The 17,526-nt window shown below is 37.9% G+C and overlaps 1 protein-coding gene across 2 annotated transcripts in view; it reads left to right on the top strand.

Moving 5' to 3' along the window:
- The first annotated feature begins 2,604 nt into the window (after positions 1-2,604).
- far1 (fatty acyl CoA reductase 1) overlaps positions 2,605-17,526 on the top strand; it is a 113,980-nt gene continuing 99,058 nt past the window's right edge. The window contains exon 1 of one of the 2 annotated variants that reach the window (XM_051922777.1): positions 2,605-2,770. The gene's annotated coding sequence lies outside the window, so the exon portion shown is untranslated. The remainder of the gene's footprint in view (positions 2,771-17,526) is intronic. The other variant, XM_028793910.2, reaches the window with a different exon arrangement.

Here is a 17,526-nt window from a genome sequence, read left to right as displayed (position 1 = left end):
CACATGACAATAAATTTGATTTGATTTTTAGAAATATACATTGTATGCTGTATTTCAGTATGGTTCAATAAAGTTTAACATGACTACATTTAATGTTTTTTTTCACCAATTCAAGATAGATTCAAATTCAAGTCAACAGTTAATGAATCAAGTATCACTTTGAAACCTTGTAAATACTGTTTTACTTTACTTAAATATGATTAGTTTTGTCTGCTGGGTAACTGAGGACAGGGTAGAGATGTGTCTGTGCATGTGCCCTATTACAGACTGGCATCAGCTCCCGGCTTGATGCCAGTATTGCGCTGACTGCTATTGGGAAAGGTTCTGACTCTCTGGAACTCTGTAACAGAAAAACCAGGGTCAAGTAATACAAGAAGATAAACGGGAGAGTACCATTTAAGGTATCATTTTTATACCTTATAAGCTTCTCTATAATAAATATATTTAGATATTACTATTTAGTTTAATATGTTAATTGTGTTTTCCGGTAGCATTATACGGTATAATACAGACTGATTAGTCTTAAGATCAGCTGAGCTGACTAATTTCAGTTTTTACAGTGTATGTGACAGTACAGTAGCACCCTGAGCCAGTGACAGATCAAATGCATATATTTTTGGAGATATTAAGTGCTTGCCAAAAATATTACCCTGATTATTATGCAAAGGGTTTCCATCTGATACAACAAAGAGAGCTATAAGTGAATTACGATAACAAAATGCATTAAGAGTGTGAAAACACCAATTCAATAAGGTATTAAGCAGGAGCAAATCCAGAACATACACTAGGCTTTAGTGAGGCAAACACCTGTTTACATCTATCAAAGGTTAAATATAATGCTATATATTTGCATCTAGTATTAGGTACTATAAATTGTTCTATTATTACTTTAACAAAGCTTAAAAGTATGCAGGTATACCATGTTATAAAACAAATTTGTTTTGTTCCAGTTTGGACAGCACAGCTCGGGGATAACTGATTCATCGCCTAGTAGCTAAGCTTTTGAAAGAACATACAGAGAGCGCAGTTCACAATTTTAAGTGACATTTTTAACAAACTTGTGGGAAAATTTCAATTTTGCTTGTTCCATCAACAGCTGATTAGCAATACACCGTGGAGGAACATGGTTATTGGTAAAAAATATGCAGCGCACCACATAAAATATAGGATACATGCAATTATACTGTCATGTCCACTTTCAATGCACATACTGAGTAGTCAGTATAAATGAGTAACCTTCTTTGAATTTCTATTTCATACCAGTGCCAGAAATAAATTAGACTGTTATTAATAATAATAAAACACTCAACTGCCAAAGTGAAGTACATAATATTTAAAAAAAACATGTAAATAGCAATTGTTTTGAAAATACCAAGTACTGTATAATCCATGAAACACACATAAGTATTGATACAGCAAGTCCGAACAGATCGGAATTGTGTTGAGCAGTGGTTGTCCCCAAGAGTGAGTTAATTAAACAGGTTAGATCACTAACTAAAGTAAGTACAAAAGACAGATGGAAAAAATAAAACTACCAAAATTTGGTCTAAACATTGTATGAGCAATGCCCCTTAAGAATGTAAAGTAATTTTCTAACCCACTTAATCTAAATCAGTCTTGTGGGGTTGAGGCTATCCCATATAGCTTAGGGTGCAAGGCAGGGACAAATTCTGTACAGGGTGGCAGTCCATCACAGGGCAAACACACACTAACCACCCACCCACATTAGGGCCAATTCGGCACTGGCAATTCTCCTGCAGACATGGGGAGAACATGCAAACTATATGCCCGAAGGACCTGGGACACGAACCCTGGTCTCCTTGCTGTGAGGCCACATCGCTACCACAAAACTACCATTGCGCCGGTCCCCTTAATAATGTGCAAAAAAGAAAAAAAAAATCAAATGTACAATGCAGCCTAAACGTTTCTTTTGCTGGCATACAATTTACAGTACAGTACTTCTTTCTTCATCAACTTCAAAAAAACACCATAAAGTCAATGTGTTAAAGAAACCACATTAGTTTATTTTAATGTAGAAATCAGTCGTACGGCAAACCAAACCATGGACTACAGCCTTCAACAAAGGAATCTGTAACTTTAGCTGGACACTAGAAACCACTGACCAATGTTCACTGAAGAGCGTGCTGTCTTACTGAGCCCAGAATCCGGTTACTAAATGTAAGCATAAACTGAAACCAGCGTGTCGTCAGAAGTTCATGCGAACAGAACGAAGAAAGAATCGAACTCGCTCTTTAGCAAACGGGGAGGTGGGACCTCAGTTATTTGGCAGGGGTCCACTTCCAAACTCCTGTCACCAGTTAGGGCACCATCACGATTCGTCCCGTTCAGTCCGCCACAAAATTAACTAGTTCTCGTTTACATATTTTATTGTAAATCATCCGTATCGATACAGCAACCTAATGAGTGTACATTCTGGACATTTTAAAGATTGGTTTTCCGAAGTTAATCAGTTAATGAAAGCAAAACTCTCAGGCTCCCCTAATCACATACGCCCAGAAATTCCAATGTCAACACGGGTATGAGACACGTACGTACGTGTGTGCGGGCGCGCGCTCGCTCGCTCTCACTGTTTGCTCCGCGCGGCCGTCACATCGACGAAGCAGGTTCGATTCGAACGCCTGCATGAGTTTCTCATTGGAGCGGCTGAATGGGCTGATCGACGCTGGGCGGAGAGGAGTTTTTTTTTTTATTATTACTGCAAGCACGAGTTTGCTACCAAGAAGGAGGTGAAATAAGACAGAAGATTTAGGTGAGTAGACTATATTTTTACGTATATAATTGTTTCTGGGATGGTTTGGCTGTTAATAAACCATTAAAAGCCAGTGGGCTTGTGCGGTTTTTCTATTGTTAGTGTAGCGTTCATGGGAGCTTTTCCTAGAAGTATCATGGCAATATTGCCGGAGTGTAAGCTTAAGGTAGCGGGACCGTTTTACTGTTATTTGACAGCGGTTCACAAATCAACAAATGACAAGTCCACGTACATAATTCACATGTAATCTCTTGTTACAGTGGCCTCTGCCGTGGGCATCAGTCGGCGTTTTCATTGTTGATTTTGATGCAACATAATAAGAAAGGAGAAAAACGAAAACAGGTCGAGGATTCATGTCGCACGTTTGATAGCCTTCACGGCTGCTACGTTAACGGAAGCTAACAGGTTTTGCTTATTTTTGGGGGGGGGGGGGGGGGGGTGTCATCGACATCGCTCATGTGCCTGCAATGCAGTTTAATGAGTAATTTCACACGGCATGTACGTCACATTATATTTGTGAAGTCATTTATTATAGAAAAAGGTTTCTGCTGCACTATAGTTGGCTCCTCGGTACTGATGTTGCAAGCAGAATTCTGACTTTGCGAAGCTGCTTTTCGATTTAGGGGTCGAGATCTATGCACCCCTTTCTAATAGTCTGCTTCGTTAACTTCGTTTGTTCGTGAGTTCGCATGATGAACCACCAAAAGTGTAGTGTTATGTGGGCTTTTAAAAAATCCATTGCGAAAACCTTCATTCGAAATCGAACGGCTGAAATGCACAGGTATTTGTAAGCTTGTAATTATTCGCTCATTCAATCCCGCACAATGGTAATCAAAATTGTAAAAATACTAATAACATTGTATTTATCAGACATACAATAGACTACGATGTAAGTATTATACAATGCAGCAGTCATCACAGCTAAGGGATGTCATGAGGTTGCCGTTCAGTAGTCTTGCTGTGTAAGGAATTAACGCCTTTTCAAGTTAAGATATGTGTTTGATTGAAGGCAAGTTTACAAAAGAACGCGTTAAATATGTCCTTCTAAAGGCGGAGGTGTGAGGTTTTATAATAGTTTACTGGTTAGCAGAAGAGATGAGCGTCTGTATTTGAATCATTCTGCTTGAAGCTGCGGACTACGCAAATGTGGTGAAACTTCTTTTTCAGCACAGACATGCGCCGTGTTCAACTCTGTAAAGCCACACGTCTGTATAAATGGAGAAATGTACATTTCGTTGGTTTAGATTAATTATGTTCGACGTTGAAACTTGTGAAGCCTTTTTTTAAACACACTTTCGCCGTACACTTTAGCCAGTCCGGTGTGTTCTGCTACCTCACTCGAGTGGGATTTTGCGTTTTAACTTTTCATGTTCTCGTGTAGGTGGAGTTTCTCCCGTTTCCACCTGCATCATGAAGGCGTCTATGTTATGTTGGTTGTCTTTTTGACAAGATCTAATAGTATGCTATCGTGGACATCTGGTTGCTTCTTCTCGTGTCAAGTTCAGGCGGTGAGGTCCCAAGCTCCCTAGCAAGTGCAAGGACCAGTAATAACATGCACCATAACAAAACCGCTTACAAAGCAACCAGTGATTTTAAAACTGGTAGCGCCTTGAGTAAACTGTTAGTGTATTTGAAGTAGATTCAAAAATTGAGATTTGAGAGACGTGGCAGTAATACAAGACCTGACATCAAGAATTACCGTATAATGATGTTCTGTGCAAACACTAGTTTTGAGATCGATAGCTGTAGTAAATTAGAAGAACATGGCAGACCTCATTGTCAACGCCATTATGCCTCTCTGTACCCAGGTAGTAGAAGAGGTGGATTGAGTGGGTTTGTATGCCACATCAAACCAAAAGGGACACACTATATTAAGTAGCCAAGTTAAACAAATAGGTGCACATTTATTGTAATGTATAAATGCATACAATGAAAGGCTCACTTCCATGTATCGTCAGAATAGTAAAGAATAATAAATTGTAACGTATATTTTCAATTTTGTTATTTACACACCCTCTGAAAAAATAATGGTTCTTTAATGGCATTTTATGGTTCTTTACTGGTTATGGTTCCTTGTAAAACTATTGCTTGACAAAGAACCATTTCGATCTGGGAAGAGTTTTTTGCTTATGTTTGCTTAAAACATTTTGAATATATAGACAAAAAAAGAAAAATCTCTGTCTGGTAGGCTAAATAGCAGGATCCTGAAAGATTTAAGAAAACCTGGACTTAATCTGTGTTACGTGTGTGCAGCAAGATTACCTTTAAAACCGTCAACCTATTGGTATTTCACAAATGTGTTCCATCTATTTGTGGTTATTTACTGTATGGCACCTTTTACTGATCAAAATAAAGCTTCTTTATGGACCTTTCATGTGGAATGACCTTTTGGGAGCCAAAAATAGTTCCTCTATGGCTTCGCTCTGAAGATCTACTCTGGTACCTTTATTTTTAAGAGTCCATACACACTCACTGACAAGCCACAACATTAAAACCACCTGCCTAACATGTATAGGTCGCCCTTGTACTGCCAGAACAGCTCTGAACCCAGACCCATCAAAACATGGACTCCACAAGACCTCTGAAGTTGTCCTGTGGTATCAGGCATCAAGATTGTAACAACAGATTCTTTTAAGTTGCAAGGTGGGGTCTATATGGATTAGATTGAGATCTGGGGGATTTGGAGGCTAAGTGAACACTTCAAACTCTTTGCCATGTGACTTAAACCATTCCTGAGCAAGGGTGCATTATCCTGCTGAAAAAGGCTTCTGCAAACAAGGATTATCGTTGCCATGAAAGGGTGTTCGTGGCCTGCATCAATATTTAGGTAGGTGGTACATGTTTTCCTAGTAGAAAATTGCCAAGCGCATCACACTGCCTCTGCTGGCTTGCCTTTGTCCCTTAGTGTATCCTACTGACATCTTTTTTGCAGGTAAACAACACACATGCATATGGTCATCCACCTGATCTAAAAGAAAATGTGATTCATCAGACCAGGGCATCTTCTTCTATTAATTACTCCTTGGTATCCAGTTCTAACACATGCCCATTGTAGGCACTTTCAGCAATGGACAGGGTTCAACATGAGCACTCTGACTGGCCTGCAACTACACAACACCATATGCAACAAGCTGTGATGCACGAGGTGTTCTTATACCTTTCTCTCATGGCCAGCAATTTGTGCTGCAATAGCTCTTCTATGGGTTTGGACCGGATGGGCTAGCCATTGCACCTTATGTGCATCATTGAGCCTTGAACCAGTGGAAGGCACATGGGTGCTCAACAGTTGTCTTTCTGTGGACTACTTTTTGCATGTACAACCACCACTTCATACTGGGAACACCCCACAAGACTTGTTTTGGAGATGCTCTTACTCAGTTGTCTAACCATAACAATTTGGTCCTTATCAAAGTCACTCAGATCCTAACACTGGCCCATTTTTCTGGTTTCCAACATATCGCCTTCAAGAACTGACTGTTCACTCACTGCCTAATATGCCTCACTCCTTGAAAGGTACCATTGTAACAGGATAATCAAAGTGTTCACTTCACCTGTCTGTGCTTTTAATGTTGTGGCTTATTGGTGTGTGTAGGTAGGTATATAGATAGGTATATATAGAGGTACCAAACAAGAACACCTGTGGTATTTACTTTGACTCCCTATTCTTTAACCTCATGACCTGTGGAAAGAACCTGTCCTTGAATCTGTTGGTGCAAATGCCAATGGCCCTGTACCGTTTGCCAGAAGAGTGAAGTGAGAAAAGCAATTGTGTAGGATGGCTGAGGCCTTTGATGATAATGTTTGCAATAGTAAGGCAGAGTGTGTTATGTGCTAAATGTCCTGAACAGAATGCAGCTTGGTGCTCGTAACATTCTGTGCCACCTTCACTACCCTCTTCAGGGCCTACAGTCTTGAGCCCTACACAAATAGATGTTAGTGAGTACAGTTGGAGAAATATGGTCTTTCCTCATATACCTAAAAGTTGTGGCACTCCCTTTATTAATTGAGTTCAAGCTTTGTCTGATCACTTGTCAGTTGGTGAAGAAGTAGCACAGAAGGGGGTTTAACACACTTACCCTGTGGGCGCCTATGTTGAGGGTTAGTGGGGAGGAGGATACATGTTCATGTCCACACATGTTGAAGTCTGCCAGCTTGGAAGGTGATGCTCTCTTGTGTTACCAACAAATAAATACAAGTGACCAATCTGTATGCATCGATTAAGTTAACATTCATATCAGTGGACTATGACAACAAAACAATACCTGCCAACCAGGCAGATACAACAGGAACTATGCAAACTCCAGTAGCACATGTATAGAATGGGCACAGGATTTGAGCGTGGGATAGTGGATTTGTTAGGTAGCTTCAAAAACCACTGTGCCACAATGCTGCCATCTAATTATTATAATTAAAATTTTGTTTTATTTTCTTTAAAATGGGCAAAAATAAAACATTGTTTAGTCAATCACTGTGTATTTGTTAAAATGTCTTTGACAGTATACTTTGATCATGATGGAATTGGTGAACTGCTATGGGGGGTAGTATGTGCTGTTTGCCATCACTTTTAATGGAGAGAGGTTTAGTACTTGTTTGCTGTTCTCTCACTTTTGCAAACTATTAAGAGAAAAACCTGTAGAGACCAATGAAAAATGTTTAAATTGTTCATTGCCTAGTTATATCAAAATTTCCATGTCAAATGGTAGAAACTTAGTGTTTGTTACATGTTGTGCTAACCCAGTGCTTTTTGCTTTATCTTTTTACTTCAAATATGCCTTGAGTAAGAGCCGTTGTGTACGGGATGGTCCTGAATTCAGTATTGGCTTATTTAATTTAGACTTTCTGACATCGGTCACAAGGCAGGAATTTGACATGGACCAGATACCAGCCCATCACCATGCCCATACAAAGACACACCAGTGCTTACACTGGGCACTTGAAATTTAGCTAGTCAAAAACCATAATTAAGGATACATTATTTTATTTCACTAAAGAGAAGATCTATAAAATTAATCTTTTAATTCCCACATTAAAAGCCTGTAGATCTATTTTAGCGGACGTATTCAACTTATATGAGAACTGTACCGTTGCTTATAGAGCTACCATTGGAGCTGTCACATTTATTGATACACATATATTTTTTTTTCGGAATGTGACTTCATAAAATCAATTGTAACCTGCAACAGTATGAAAGTGTGATCTGCATACTGTCATTAGGGCTTTTAGCACTACCATGTTGGGGTAAATACAGTCCTCTTTATTAAAGTTTCTGTTAAATGCCAGATGCAAATTTAAATGCATGTTGTTTTTCTCATTTGATACATTACTGTCATCATGAATGTTTGTCTGACTGACTGACAACACAATGAAACCTTAGGAAACAAAGTTCCTAATTGGACATTTTTTTTACAATTTGATGCATATTCTTGAAACAAGATTGTCAGGAAAGTTTAGTTTTTGTTTGGGTCTGTGTATTTTACAAAGTTTTGACATCTTAAACATTCCCATTTTAAAAAGCATTGGCTAATGTCAAAATTGTCTTAATTATCAAACAAGTATTCTCAAGGATTACTGAATGATATCTTTGAAGTTTTTTTTTTTTTTTTTTTTTAAGTCTTAATTGTGAACAATACTTGTTCTCCACTTACTGGAGAGAAAATGTGACTGAATAAATTTAGAATATATACATTCTAACTTTAATCAGGTAGTCCATGAGGGTTGTATCATTTTGTATACACCCTACACCAGGCTATTCAATTACAAATTCAGTTGAGCCGATTTTCAAACCAACAAATTTAGCTGGGCTAGACATTTTCAGTGGCCTGTAAGAAGCAGGTGATTACAAATTTTAAACCAACACAAATGAATGTTTTGAGAAATGAGTTTTGTTTATTCATTGTTTCCCTTTTACTTTTGGTCACAAATGACACAGACACATAGAAAATCCATTAAAACAATAAAACTGTCTCGCTTAAAATTGTCCAAAATGTTTCCTGGGCAAGATCCAACCTGCGAACGCTGCAATCAAGTTCCAGCCTCACTGGTCACATGTTTTGGGCCTGCACCAAATTAACATCATTCTGGACCAAAAATTTTAAATGCCTTTCAGACAGCCTTGGTGTCACAATCCCTCCTAACCCATTAACAGCTGTGTTTGGTCTAACCCATTAACAGCTGTGTTTGGTGTACTTCCAGATGGGCTTAAAGTGGAGAAGGACAAACAAACTGTGATTGCCTTTACTACACTATTGGCACACAAACTTATCTTGCTAAACTGGAAGAATACTAACTTTCCTCTTTTAAGTCAGTGGGTAACTGATGTTATACAGTGCATCTGGAAAGTATTCACAGCGCATCACTTTTTCCACATTTTGTTATGTTACAGCCTTATTCCAAAATGGATTAAATTAATTTTTTTCCTCAGAATTCTACACACAACATCCCATAATGACAACGTGTAAAAAGTTACTTGAGGTTTTTGCAAATTTATTAAAAATAAAAATACTGAGAAATCACATGTACATAAGTATTCACAGCCTTTGCTCAATACTTTGTCGATGCACCTTTGGCAGCAATTACAACCTCAAATCTTTTTGAATATGATGCCACAAGCTTGGCACACCTATCCTTGGCCAGTTTCGCCCATTCCTCTTTGCAGCATCTCCCAAGCTCCATCAGGTTGGATGGGAGGCGTCGGTGCACAGCCTTTTTAAGATCTCTCCAGAGATGTTCAATCAGATTCAAGTCTGGGCTCTGGCTGGGCCACTCAAGGACATTCACAGAGTTGTCCTGAAGCCACGCCTTTGATATCTTGGCTGTATGCTTAGGGTCGTTGTCCTGCTGAAAGATGAACCGTCGCCCCAGTCTGAGGTCAAGAGCGCTCTGGAGCAGGTTTTCATCCAGGATGTCTCTGTACATTGCTGCAGTCATCTTTCCCTTTATCCTGACTAGTCTCCCAGTCCCTGCCGCTGAGAAACATCCCCACAGCATGATGCTGCCACCACCATGCTTCACTGTAGGGATGGTATTGGCCTGGTGATGAGCAGTGCCTGGTTTCCTCCAAATGTGATGCCTGGCATTCACACCAAAGAGTTCAATCTTTGTCTCATCAGACCAGAGAATTTTGTTTCTCATGGTCTGAGAGTCCTTCAGGTGCCTTTTGGCAAACTCCAGGCGGGCTGCCATGTGTCTTTTACTAAGAAGTGGCTTCCGTCTGGCCACTCTGCCATACAGGCCTGATTGGTGGATTGCTGCAGAGATGGTTGTCCTTCTGGAAGGTTCTCTTCTCTCCACAGAGGACCTCTGGAGCTCTGACAGTGTGACCATCGGGTTCTTGGTCACCTCCCTGACTAAGGCCCTTCTCCCTCGATCGCTCAGTTTAGATGGCCAGCTAGCTCTAGGAAAAGTCCTGGTGGTTTCGAACTTCTTCCACTTACGGATGATGGAGGCCACTGTGCTCATTGGGACCTTCAAAGCAGCAGAAATTTTTCTGTAACCTTCCCCAGATTTGTGCCTCGAGACAATCCTGTCTCGGAGGTCTACAGACAATTCCTTTGACTTCATGCTTGGTTTGTGCTCTGACATGAGCTGTCAACTGTGGGACCTTATATAGACAGGTGTGTGCCTTTCCAAATCCTGTCCAATCAACTGAATTTACCTCAGGTGGACTCCAATGAAGCTGCAGAAACATCTCAAGGATGATCAGGGGAAACAGGATGCACCTGAGCTCAATTTTGGACTTCATGGCAAAGGCTGTGAATACTTATGTACATGTGCTTTCTCAATTTTTTTATTTTTAATAAATTTGCAAAAACCTCAAGTAAACTTTTTTCACGTTGTCATTATGGGGTGTTGTGTGTAGAATTCGGAGGAAAAAAATGAATTGAATCCATTTTGGAATAAGGCTGTAACATAACAAAATGTGGAAAAAGTGATGCGCTGTGAATACTTTCCAGATGCACCGTATATTATTTGAAATTGGAAAAAATAAAATTCTCACTTGGAGGATCTGTGCAGAAATTTTTCAACACCTGACAGGATCTAATCAATAACATTCTAGAATAAGCATTTAAAGAACTGAGGAAGCAGATTCTCTCCCCATTTTCTTTTTCTTCTCCATTTATCTATATTCACTTATTAATTTATCTATTTACTTATTTTTACTAGATTTAAGTTTTATTCTGCTGCCCATGCTCTCTTTCTCAGGGGTGGGGTTTGATTTGTTTTCAATCCTATTCTTGTAAAATGGATCTATTTGTATGGAATGTTGTGTGATTTCAATAAAATCAATAATAAAAAAAAAAACATTAACTGAACAGAATCTGAGGGAGCAGCAATACTTTTTTTCACTTTTGAAATAAAAAAAAAAAAAAAAAACATTTTGGTCACATATGACCCAGGCAAATCACAAATTGCATTTTATAGAATACAAAAGAACTATCAGTGCACAAACCCATAAGAAGTGATAATAGTAACTAGCACACATGACTATAACATCTACTGCACACTGAGGGAACATAGGTTCGTTTTAAACTGGCACATGTGTGATTAGGCATTTGGTCACATATGACCCAGGCAAATCACAAATTGCATTTTATAGAATACAAAAGAACTATCGGTGCACAAACCCATAAGAAGTGATAATAGTAACTAGCACACATGACTATAACATCTACTGCACACTGAGGGAACATAGGTTCGTTTTAAACTGGCACATGTGTGATTAGGCATGGCTTTGTTACACATCCTACATTATGTTGATATTGTGATTTGTCTCGCTACTGCATGGGCTGTGTTTGGGGTGGGGTGAGGGTGGCTAGTATTGGGGGAAAACCCTTTGAGATGACTCAGGGCACCTCCCTAGGCAGTGCTGAGACAGGATCAGAGTGAGAAAGGAGCTAATGGTAAAAGAGCAAGAAGAGGCAGAAAAGTGGAACGCTACCTTTCAGAGTGGTAGGGCATCATTTAGAAGCTGCTCCTGTGTATCTTATTCAACACGCCGTCACAATATCCTAGACTAACTACTACCACCACTTCTAGACACATAACAAAGCTCTGCGTCGTGGGTTGATAGGCTTTATGGAGTGTTGCATTCTTGGTCTGTACTACTGTAAGAATTTATGTAGGAATTTCTGAAGGCTCGCAAAATGTGTGTGTTCTCAGTTTTTCTCTTTGTTTCTGGCAGGACTATGGGGTGGGCTTCTGGGCCTTTGAATAGGCTGGCCCTATGCTGAAATCCATTGTTGTGACAGTATATTGGGGACAAATCCCCCTCCGTGTCACGTGTGAATTTGAAGTCCTGCTGGGAATCTAAAATTATGTTTATAACATTCATGCAATAGGAGTGCAGTTTGGGGGGAAAAAGTGAAAGTTAAGATATATTTATATAGCTTTTAAACACCATCACAGTAAAAATGTCCTAAAGTGCTATTTATCAGACCTAGAGTCAAAAATGGCCTTCAGTAAACTATTTTTTAAAACTCCTTAAGGAACAGAGGCAGATCTACAGTACTTAGTTATCATTAGGTTCTCTTCTCTGTATGCACATAGTGATGAGCTGATTGTTAGTGCACACATTTCTAAACAAACTTTCCTTGGGTGAGCCTTACTTGTGTAACATAGAAAAGCTGGGCCATTAAGACTTTTTTTCTGTGTAGTAACCACAACAGTGCAATAGTAATTGGGAAGTTATCTTGAGAAAAATAAGAATAAGCATTTTTCTGAAGAACAATATTTATGAGTATTCAGGCAAAGCTGACTCGACTTTAGCATCTGTATGTTTTAGTTTTGGTGTATCCTGTGTAGATGTTTGGAGACCTGCAAGGACATTGCTGGCATACAGAATTTTTAAACAAACACATATACAAGTCTGCCAAGCATGAAAGATATTTCAGCTGGTGATGCTTACCTTTAGATGTTCTTGGATATGGAAAACTGTTGGCATTGATATCGTTTTTTTTTTTCTTTTTCTTTTTATTATTAAGTGGAGAATCCACATGAGTTTGGTAAATATGACTTTCCTTTTGTTAGTGCATGTCATACTGGACTTTATTTTCAACTCTTGTTTTTGATGCACAGTGCTGATTGCATTATATGTCGAGTGGTAATTCATTATGACGTTTTCATCTACAAGGAAAACATGGTCTAGCAGCATGCAGGCCCATGCACAGAAATTGTGCTTTTTTGCTTCCTCAAAGAATATACATGTAAAATGTACTTAATATTTTTGTTTTTAATACTGTACAGTCTACAAAGCCTTCCCTTTTGGTTCATGTGTCAAATGTATATTGGAGTGTAATTTTTAAATGTTATTTTTATGTTAAAATCTCTCAAATGGAAATTGGTAGTAAAGCTCATCCTCCCCTGTAGTATCTTGTAATAGTCTAACTTGTTAATGTGTTGTATCCAGGGAGCCCAGAATTAACAACCATCTGTTAATTTCTAAAGCTATATTTTCTATTCAAGGTGTGGAGGCGTCAAAGCTCCTCTTGACAGCAGTCCTCGCTGAACAGCCAACCAGCTTTTTGCTATGTACACTCAGTTGCTGCTCACTTGAACTTGTTAGTTTATGGTCATTTAGAAAAACTAGAAAAATAAAAAGCTGCCCCTTAGTAATTGCAAAGGGTGTAGATGTTAGAACACTAGGATACATTGTGGATTTTGAAAAGTACATAGAGCTATAACAGTTAACGGAATAAAGTTAAAGTACTTGGGTTGTAGAGCATGATGCAAGTGTCTAGAAACTTGAACTAAAGGTAAAAAAAAAAAAAAAAAATCACTAAATATTGTCATAAAATGTGACTGTGATCTTCCAGTATATTAGGGACGTGTCTGAATGTAACTTTGGGGATTATAGTATAGTACAGTGTTTTTCAAAGACTGTTATTGATTATGACTATGGCTGTAATTCTTTATCCTAAGAAATTCTTAATTTTAAATAGACTCCATTCTGAATAAAACAAACAATTGTTTATCTTATTGCTACTTTTAGGAATTACATTTGTATGAAACAATCAGTGTTTTGCTGGAGTTTAAGGTTGTGTCTTATTATTGGTTATTAGGTAGAATTAATGCTAAAATGCTTCTCTTCTTCATTTATTATTGTTTGCACATACATCTTTTCATTGTCGCCATATATGTTCAATTAAGGAAACAATTTTTTGTGCCTGTACTCATTATGTTGCATATATTTTAACCTTTGAAGCCATAAATAAGCAAGTGGGTTGGCCATATCAATTGTGATAATGCCCATTTTTCTTTTTGAATCTCCTATTTCTGAAAAAGTGGTTATTGTGGTATGGTCACAATAACACTGGGAATGAGCAAAGAACTCCCAGACTTTTTCAAAATACAATGCGTCCCCCACACAGCTTGCCATGCACAAAGAAGAATTTAAGTTTTGATCTGTCGGCTGGAGCTGAATTCAGCAAAGGGATCATGCAGTCCTTTACTAGTTGCACACAATTCAAAAAATTAATGGCCAAGTTCATGGAAGTCTTGATAAATATTATGGAACTACACAAATTGATAGATGGATATACTTAATCCAATAAAATTATTTAATGTATTATGATGCTTTTAGAGGTTAAGTGGGAAATTAATGGCGAAGCCCTGAAGCTCATCTTCACACAGTGGGTCATGAGAGCCTAGAAGTTATCACCCATTTATGTAGCTGAAGTGGGTGATATATCATCTTGTTTAAAGTGACCAACCATAACAAATGATAGTGAGCAAAAGGAAAGTACCATGTAGTTTGTCTCATTAACAATGCTGATGCTTGTATAAACATTCTCAAACTTATTCTAAAAATAGTGAAACTGTCTAGTTGAGCTACCGCAACCAATTTGATGGTGCTGATAATAACTTGTTTTTTTTATTGACTAAATAGCTTGTCATGTCCCACATACTGTACACCCATGTCCCTTCACTGAGAGGGATCATACAAATGGAAAAAGTGTAAGCCAGAACAAAGGCCGTGTATGACACAGATGCTCAAAAGTATTTGAACAGTTAAATATGAGGTCTTTTAGTTTGCGGCAAAATATGCAAAGCTGAACTCCTTTGTCATGTAAACACAACAGGGATGCAAGAGCAACTTAAGAGAAATCACTTTGGACCCATGAGGGCTCAGCATGCTGTAATAGTATTGCTAGAGGTGAAATGAAAAACAAGCAGTAAAACAAGCTTATCATTGTCTTAAAGTCCTACAAAGGTCCAGTTTTCAAGAATCTGATCTTACCCCATCACTGCCACAATAAAGCTTTTTGAGCCATAGACAATAGAATAATGTTAATTCTGCAATCTGAAATAACTTGGTTAATAACATTCATCATATTATTCAATTTATTAATGAACAAATTCAAAAGACTGCATTTAATTGAAAGTAACAGCATAAAATTACAAGATGCCGTGTACTACGAGTCTTATGAATACTGTATGTGATCAACTTGGGCCTTGTTCATTGTTAGCTTCTTTTAGACATCTATCTCCAAGCAAGAGGATGGGTGTTAAAAAAAACTTACTACCCCTGAGTATTAGGATGAGTATGAAGTTGCCTTGCTGAGTTCTGTGAATGTCTTTCTTTAAAACTTGGTGTTATTCACCAGGTAAAATTATCTTGGCGAAACAACACAGGCATAATATAGAGAACTATATAATTAAGAACCTTAAACTAATATTGTTCACACATATATTATAACACCATACATGGTTGTTTCAGTTTCAAATGTATTTAGAGACAGTCCTAGCTAATTAATATATTGCCTGCTTTTACTATGTAAGTGTTGACAGTTATTAATCCTTGTTAATGACCTCCGGTGCTCCGGTGAGTTAAAAACCTGGTATGTGCTTCTTTGTTTACTGCTACAAATTTCCCTTCATCTTTTTGTCGTCTTATTTCGCAAGGTTTCAAACACATAGATATCTTCAAGTTTTAGAATTTTTTCATTTGTAAGCCAGTGTGCAGATGCTAGTCCTCCAGAGCCTCATCTCTTTTTACTGCTTGTCTACACTTCCTATTTTCTTACATGGCTCTCTTTTCAATTTTGAAAGCAGCCGAGAGATGGAGTACACTGAGGATCCTTAGATAAACTTTGAGGAATGAAGTCCTTGCATAGAGCAGTCCATTTCGAAGAAAGAAAATTATTTATTAATTGAATGCCAGTAACGCTAGGTACCACCTTGGTCATGCTGTCAAAGTATTACATGTATAACTACCACCTTAACACAATCAGAACAGTGTATATTTTAGCCAGCCATATAACTTCCAAGATGAGAACCATTCTTAGCCTGGAGCATGTGGATATAATGAATTTTTGGCATTATAATTTAAAGCAAGAGTATTTTACCTCCATAGCCCAGTATTTGGGCCGTTTTTGAAGGTCATTTTTTAATATTTCTGTATTAAGAAAATATTTCTTTGGTTTTTAAGAGAGATTAAAAAACCTGTTATAGCAGCACCTCTATCAGACTTTGAAAGTAATTTCACCTCCTTGGAGTTAACCTTGAGGCACTTGTGTGCTTTGAACACTATAACAAAAATGGTTGCATCTGAGTATCTCTTGGAATAAGCTATTATGATCCAATGTACAGCTTTGAGCCCGATTAACACTCAAGACAGCATGCTCTTAATAGCTAGTAGATAAAATATCATTCTGGTACAAAAATTAAATCATGAAGATGTCTGTGTGATTTGCCACTTTATGGTAACTCACCCGTATTCATAATTAAGGTGGAGTCTTTAACCAGAATACACAGTAGCATGTAAACTACAAGCTGTAAATCCAGTTTTAGGACAAACTGAAGCTGAACAATTAGGTAAATCAAGTGCCAGTGATCACAATGTGAACATAGTTGGTAATGTTGACATAGATGATGAAACTGATGCATCCGGCGCTATATGCAACCTTATCATTGTGATATGCATGGTGAAATCGGACACTATCCATTGTCCTATGGTAGATAACACAAGGGCCGCATCGATTGTGTGGATCAGACACTGACCTTTTACCCTTTCATGTGGAATCAACTTTAAATGTAAGAAATGTGCACAAAGAAACACACTTTCTACTGTCCCAGTTAGTGTCGGGCCAAGCCTTGGTGACTGTTTCAAAATATGTCACACAAAGGATGTGCACTTAATCTTCATCAGTACAGCAATGCACACTAGATGTAACCTTTCCTACTGTATTTATGTTTATGTATTGGTATTTACATGCTTCTGTTAAGTAAAATATTTTTTCTTGTTGAAAAAAATTAATTGCTTTTGGTTTGTTTATTCCAAGGGAGGACATAACATTAAGGAGTTAATCTTATGCTTTTTAAAACAATCAAGTGAATCAAAATTAAACAACTAATTTGTAATCAACAAATTAAATGTATTAAAGTTCTACTGAAACCTATTATTGCACTATATACATTTTGACATTTGTTGACCAAAGAGACTAGATGGTTTGATTAGATTGTTGTTCATTTCTGATGTTCTTAATGAAACCTATTATTTATTCAAAACTACCTTTCACATAGTTGGACTTGTGCACTTTATTTTTTATGAGGTGGACATGTGCACTTTATTTTCTGTAATCATTTTAATTAAATCAAAATAAAAGTAATACATCCCAACTCACCTGATCCCAACCTAAGCTTATTCCTTAAAAATACTTTAGGATAACCCAGTTGCCCAAGATGAGAAGGAAAAATAAAGTATAGTCATACCACACCAGTAAAGTGAAAAGTATCAATAACAAAAGGTTTTAGGGTTG

Source organism: Erpetoichthys calabaricus, chromosome 2 (genome assembly GCF_900747795.2).
Source record: "Erpetoichthys calabaricus chromosome 2, fErpCal1.3, whole genome shotgun sequence".
Lineage (NCBI taxonomy): Eukaryota > Metazoa > Chordata > Cladistia > Polypteriformes > Polypteridae > Erpetoichthys > Erpetoichthys calabaricus.
Note: the sequence above shows the minus strand (reverse complement) of the source record. Positions and strands in the feature narration are given on the sequence as shown.